The following is a 6,015-nucleotide window of genomic DNA, read 5'->3' on the forward strand; positions in this document are numbered from 1 at the left end:
TGCGCTCCAACTGCCTCCACCTCAGTAACGTGGGCCACTGAATAACATGATATATTTGGTCAAAGACAGTTCATTTCAGCCCAGGAATCTACAGTGGTGACAAGGACATGGGACTCCTCCTGCCAGATTACAGATGGTTCAATACAATTGACATCCTGGCTCACAGCTGTGGAAAGGAAGCTTTAGTTATTTTATTTTATTTGTGTGGAACACCACAATCCCAAATCAATAGACCACATCGGGCTTCAAGTCCCCTGTAGAACTCTGAAGTAACCTTTGCTAATGAGGATGTCTGATACTATTGCTATAAAAGAGGAAACTGAAACAATAAAGGATTTGGGGGGCTGGGGATTTAGCTCAGAGGCACAGCGCCTGCCTGGCAAGCGAGAGGTTGTGAGTTCGATTCCTGGTACTGGAAAAAAAAAATGAAGGATTTGGAGGCAGAAATGAAAGATACACCCACAGTTGAAAATCTTATCAAATCAGAAAACTATGGGAAGATTTTGGCAGAAAAGAATGAACGATATATTGACAACAATATTGATTTGCAGGAAAGAATTCAGATCCAGTTAACACAATCATTTGAAAAAGATGAGAAGCCCTCAAAAGATGAAGCAGAAAAGGGAAAAGCCAGTGATAAGCTGCCCAGAAAAGTGTTATCAAGAGATTCCAGTCAAGAATACACTGATTCAACTGGCATAGGTCTACATGAATTTTTAGTAAATACATTAAAAGAACAATTCCAGGGACAGAATGATGCTGCTGAAATTGGAGTAAAAAATTTTGGATTTCATTGGTAATGAGTCTCCATGTAAAAAACTCCCCTCAATAACGTCTTACCATAGGATGCTATTACACATAAGCTGCTTACTTTGCCTTAGACTACAGTGTTGATCAGAGTGGAAAGTCTGTCATAGTAAACAAAACTAGCAAACCAGAATGGAGATTACCCGCTACAGCCTTCAACCAGTGGTGCTATGGATGCCAACAACCCAGTGTCCACTGGGGTGTCTCAGAGGAGTGGGAAGTTGACGATTGCAGGACAGTAAATTTAGGCATCTATAAAAGAAAGAGAGCTGATCAGAAATTTAAGGAATATATTAAAGATGACAGAGGTGAAGATTTTCAGAAACAATATATCCTTAAGAGAGATAACCCTAGCTTTGACAAAGATGATAACCAGATGAGAATACGATTGAAAGATGACAGAAGCCAAGGAAATAACTGAGTGGCACAGCACCTGCCTGGCAAGCATGAGGTCATGAGTTCGATTCCAGATACAAAAAAAAAGATATGAAAGATGACAGAAGAAGCAAATCTATAGAAGAAAGGGAAGAAGAGTGCCAGAGAGCTACAGACCGAATATTTTCCCAAGATTCCCTGTGTTCTCAAGAGAATTATATTATTGACAAAAGAATCCAAGATGAGAATGCTAGGAGTACCCAGCAGAGGGGCCCGATATTTAGAGTTAGTAAAGATGCTTCAGGAAGATCAACAAATAGTCATCAAAGCAGCACTGAGAATGAGCTGAAATCCTCTGAACCTCGACCACGGAGCAGCACAGATTGAGACAGCTCCCCGAGAAATCTGAAGCCTGCTGTAACCAAAGCCAGCAGCTTTAGTGGAATCTCAGTCCTGACAAGAGGAGAGTTCTGGAAGCAGCAGAAGCATAGGCAGGCTTTCTAACACAGGTTCTGAGTCTTCTGGTAGTGTAGGGTCATTTACTGGCTCTCTTTCTCATCAGCGGCCTCTTCCAGGTACAGCTCTCGGCCAGTCTTCGCATGGCACACCTGTCCTCTGTCCGGCTGTCAGCACCCGGAGTTCTCCGTCCGTCAGTGGTGGCCTGAATGGGCAAGTCGCATCCCCTAGCACTAGCTTCTTTGTGCTTCCTTTGGAAGAGGCAGGCATACCACCTGGCAGTATTCCGATCAACCCAGGTCAGCCCTTCGTAAACCCAGATGGGAGTCCAGTCGTGTATAATCCTCCTATGACTCAAAGCCAGTTAGAACCCAAGTGCCTGCACCTCCACAGCCACCTCTGCAACTCCCACCACCTCAGCAACCAGCAGCTAATCACATTTTCTCACAGCAGCACGATCGCTGATTAGACTGACTTGGTTCTCAGTTCAGCCCGCCAGCCATGGTGGTTCTGACCCGCACGCCGCCACATTCCAGTCTACTGTTGTGCTTCCGTCTCCACAGCAGCCTGGTTATATTGGGACCGCAGCGCCTCCAGCACACCCTCCTCCACCTCCTCTGCCACCTCCTCCTCCTCCTCCCCTCGCGCCTGGGCAGCCAGTCCCCACTGCCACCTATTCTGCCTCCGGTCATGCTGTCAGCCAGCTTGTGCTCCAGCGGCAGGGAAACGTTCAGCAGCCCTTGCCACGGATGCCAGCCTGGTGCTGTGCTCCCGGCCACTATCACCCCCGTCAGCCTCAGTTCCGCCCTATCCCTTCTGTCCGTTCCAGTTCCCATCTAAACCAACCACTGCCACAGCCTGCACAGCAGACAGATTCAACATGTGAGAGAAAGCATGCAAACTTTGACTTTCTGAGTCTGGCTTTACGTGACGATCTCCAGTTCCGCCCGTTTTCTTGTTATCAAGTTATGCCCAACCAGCCGCAAAACTACCAAGGAATAGTTGGAGCTCAGCAGCCCCAGAGTCAGAGCCTAGGTGGAGGCCAACCCAGCAGCACCGGAAATCAGATTCAAGGAGTGGTCACCCGCGATCCTTCAGTGCCATCATACCAGCTCTCACCGCCTCAAGGTTCTCTAGGAGCAGCCCATCAGACTTATCAACAGCCCGCTGTGTTCTCTAGTCAGTCTAATCAAGGATCTATGCCCGCAGCAGGAACGCCACTTTACTACAGCGTCGTTTCACCTGGCCAACAAAATAATTTAAGCTCTGCAGTAGGTTACTTGCTACATCCAGGATCGAAAGTATGGTTTCCTCGAGTTACTTCACCGTTTCTCAGCAGCTTCAAGGCCACCAGCGAGCTGCGGTGCCGCCAGCGCCCCCTGGTGGAGGAATGATGCTGCAGCTCAATGTCCCAAACAATCTACAATCTGGTGCCCACTCACCCACGCAGTGGAAACAGAATAAATATTACTGTGACCACCAGAGAGGGCAGAAGTGCGTCGAATTTAGCAGTGTAGACGATATTGTTCAGCACAACCCTCAACTCAGCAGTTCCATTATTTCAGCAGCTCAATCACTGGCACCAGCTCAGCTATCCACCCTGAAAACTATACGTCCCTCTGGACCACCACTTTCCATCATGCCCCAATTTTCTAGAACTTCCTTCCCTGGGCAGGGAGACGCCAGGTACCCATCACTTGGTCAGCCACTGCAGGACAACCCTCCTGCGGTTACGCGTGGACACATTCCAAGCCAACAGGGTCAGTCTGGCAGCAGACACGGAACCGAGGAAGGAGACAAGCTAAGGAAGCCGCATCCACGGACCTTGGAGCAGGAAAAGCTGTCGCCGGGAAAGTCTTGGAAATTACTGAACTACCAGATGGAAGAACTCGAGTGGAAGCCGAGAAACCTGTGGGGGAACTCTTCAAAATTGGCGCCAGGATCCAATGGCTCCGGACCCCCAGTTGCAGCCCCGGCTGCGTCGCCCCGCCCCCTGCTGTGGCAGTGGGGACAGCACGGTCAACCCTGAATGCTCCAGACCCAATGACCTGGCCTCCACGTATACTGTCTTAGCCACATTCCCCTCCATTTCAGCTGCACAAAATGCACTGAAGAAACAAATTAACTCAGTCAACACATTTAAGCTGAGAACAAGCAAGAAGCACTATGACTTTCACATTTTGGAAAGGGCAAGTTCTCAGTAACACAGCCACCTTTGGACCCTTTACCTCTATGATCCTCCTGCCCTCTCCCTTCTCTGATTGGTTTGGCATTTGGAGCTCCTGTTAACATTTAGAGACTCCTAGGATGTGTGGTGATGGTGTTAGAGCTGTTGGGAAAAGGCCAGTGATCCAGCAAAGGGGGAAAAAGAGATACACGTTATACTCTACTGATTATAGGAATCCATACCAGAATGATACAGAACCAGCAGCTTTTTCTAAAGAAATGCTGTTCAAATGCCTCCTAACTTTTATAGTTATTTTGTTTCATAGCTCTGAATTCTTGTATCAGATCCAAAGCTCTATTGTACAGCAAGTTATTCTTCAAAATTGCTATAACCAGCTTCAACCTGTATTTCCTTTTGCAGTCAGCACAATGTGAGCCAACTTAGGATTTGGGGGGAAAAGAATGCAGGCATGGAATAACCAAGTCAAAAACCATGTACCAGGGGCTGGGGATTTAGCTCAGCGGCACAGCGCCTGCCTGGCAAGCGCAAGGTCGTGAGTTTGACTCCCAGTACCGGAAACAAAAACAAAAACAAAACATGTACCATTCTTCTGGAGGGCTGAGGGTACTAAAAGCCCACAAATAGAAGATGACTTCCCCTGAATCTCTAAACATGGAAGCATTTTCCAGAAAATACAGAACTCCTCCATAGGATCCCTTCCTTATTCATTTAGGTAGTATGAATGTTAAGTGTGAAGTAAATTATGTTCTTAATGCACTTAATCAAACTACTTAAATTCAAAGGGGAACAGGAGTCATCCAAGTCAGGAAAATATGCTCACTTTTTTTTAAGCGTCCCTCCGATAACTAATTGTCACTTATCTGAATTCCCCTCCTTGTGGATTTCTTATCACCTAACAAAATATATTTGATGAGTGCTGGAGACTTCTTAAGTGGTTTAAAATTTTTTCCGTTGTTTGCAGATTACTGGACATCTAAGATTCATTGCACTTACGAACAAAGAACCTTCTTTTCAATTTCTGTGTAATTTACAAGGCTTTACAATGTGTACTAATGCAAGCCCTTTTCAGTTCAAGAGAATAAATGTTTACAAAATTTTAAAAAAACAGTATAAAATTGAAATATCTGGGCCAGAGAGGCCATACTGGGGACAAGAAAAGAATATATATCTATATATCTATATAGATATATCTATATAGATATATATATGGTCCACCAAAAAACGTAGCCATACTTCAGGAAAAGAAAAACTTAAAAACTTGTATAAATATTTTAATACTAAATTTATAGGGAATCATGAGATTAATACAAGTTACCTTTGGTCTCTACAATTACAAGAGTTGCTCAAAGTGGTCACTATTAACTTTCAGACATTTATTGGTAGAGTGAACTGCTGCTTGGGTAACCATGAAATTGCTGCACATACATTTTCAATTTCTTCTCTAAAGGCCAGCAATATACTGGGTATGCTGCAATGTATGACATCCTCTAGGGTCCCCCATAAGAGGGTAACACCATCTGTTGAAAAAACATCATGCTATTTTTCTTTTCCTGAAGAGTGTATACATATTTTTAGTAGTGTGGGGAACCACTCAGACTGTTTCAAAGCTCAGGGCCATCTGAGGATACCTGAGGATGTGACCCCGCTTATCTAGCACAGGTGCACAGTGGGATACAATTATGTAACCATGACTTAGCACAGGTAAACACGCATGCACTGGTTACAGCCCTATGTAAGAATGTAACTATGAGATAACAACCTGTATAAGCATTATACAATAAAGACACAGGCAGCTCTTGCTCTTGTTCTTGTGCTTTCCTGCTCTGCTCTGCTCCATGCTACCTGCTGTTGTAGCTGATCGCTTGCATACATCCATTCTTCAACCTTGGAACCTCACTCATGAAAATGTTCCTTGGGCCCCTCAACCAGGCTGACAGGTGGACTCTGTAAATATATCACCCAGTCTGGCCTTAAACTTCTGGACTCAAGTGATCCACCATACCCAGCTGAGGCTATGCATTTATAATTCTGACATATACTTGCCAAATGCTCTCCATTTAAAGACAGTCTCATTAGCAATGTGAAAGTGCCTTGTACATGTTGCTTTTATACCTAGAATAAATTTTGTTTTAAATTTAGCTATTAGAAACTGAGAATGTAGCTGGCTCAATGGTAGAACACTTGCCTAT

The 6,015-nt window shown here is 45.1% G+C and overlaps 1 pseudogene; it reads left to right on the top strand.

Annotated features, from left to right (window-relative positions):
• The first annotated feature begins 403 nt into the window (after positions 1 to 403).
• LOC102014757 lies at positions 404 to 3,842 on the top strand (annotated as a pseudogene).
• Positions 3,843 to 6,015: the final 2,173 nt, after the last annotated feature.

Source organism: Chinchilla lanigera, unplaced genomic scaffold (assembly GCF_000276665.1).
Source record: "Chinchilla lanigera isolate Chin_1 unplaced genomic scaffold, ChiLan1.0 scaffold00063, whole genome shotgun sequence".
Lineage (NCBI taxonomy): Eukaryota > Metazoa > Chordata > Mammalia > Rodentia > Chinchillidae > Chinchilla > Chinchilla lanigera.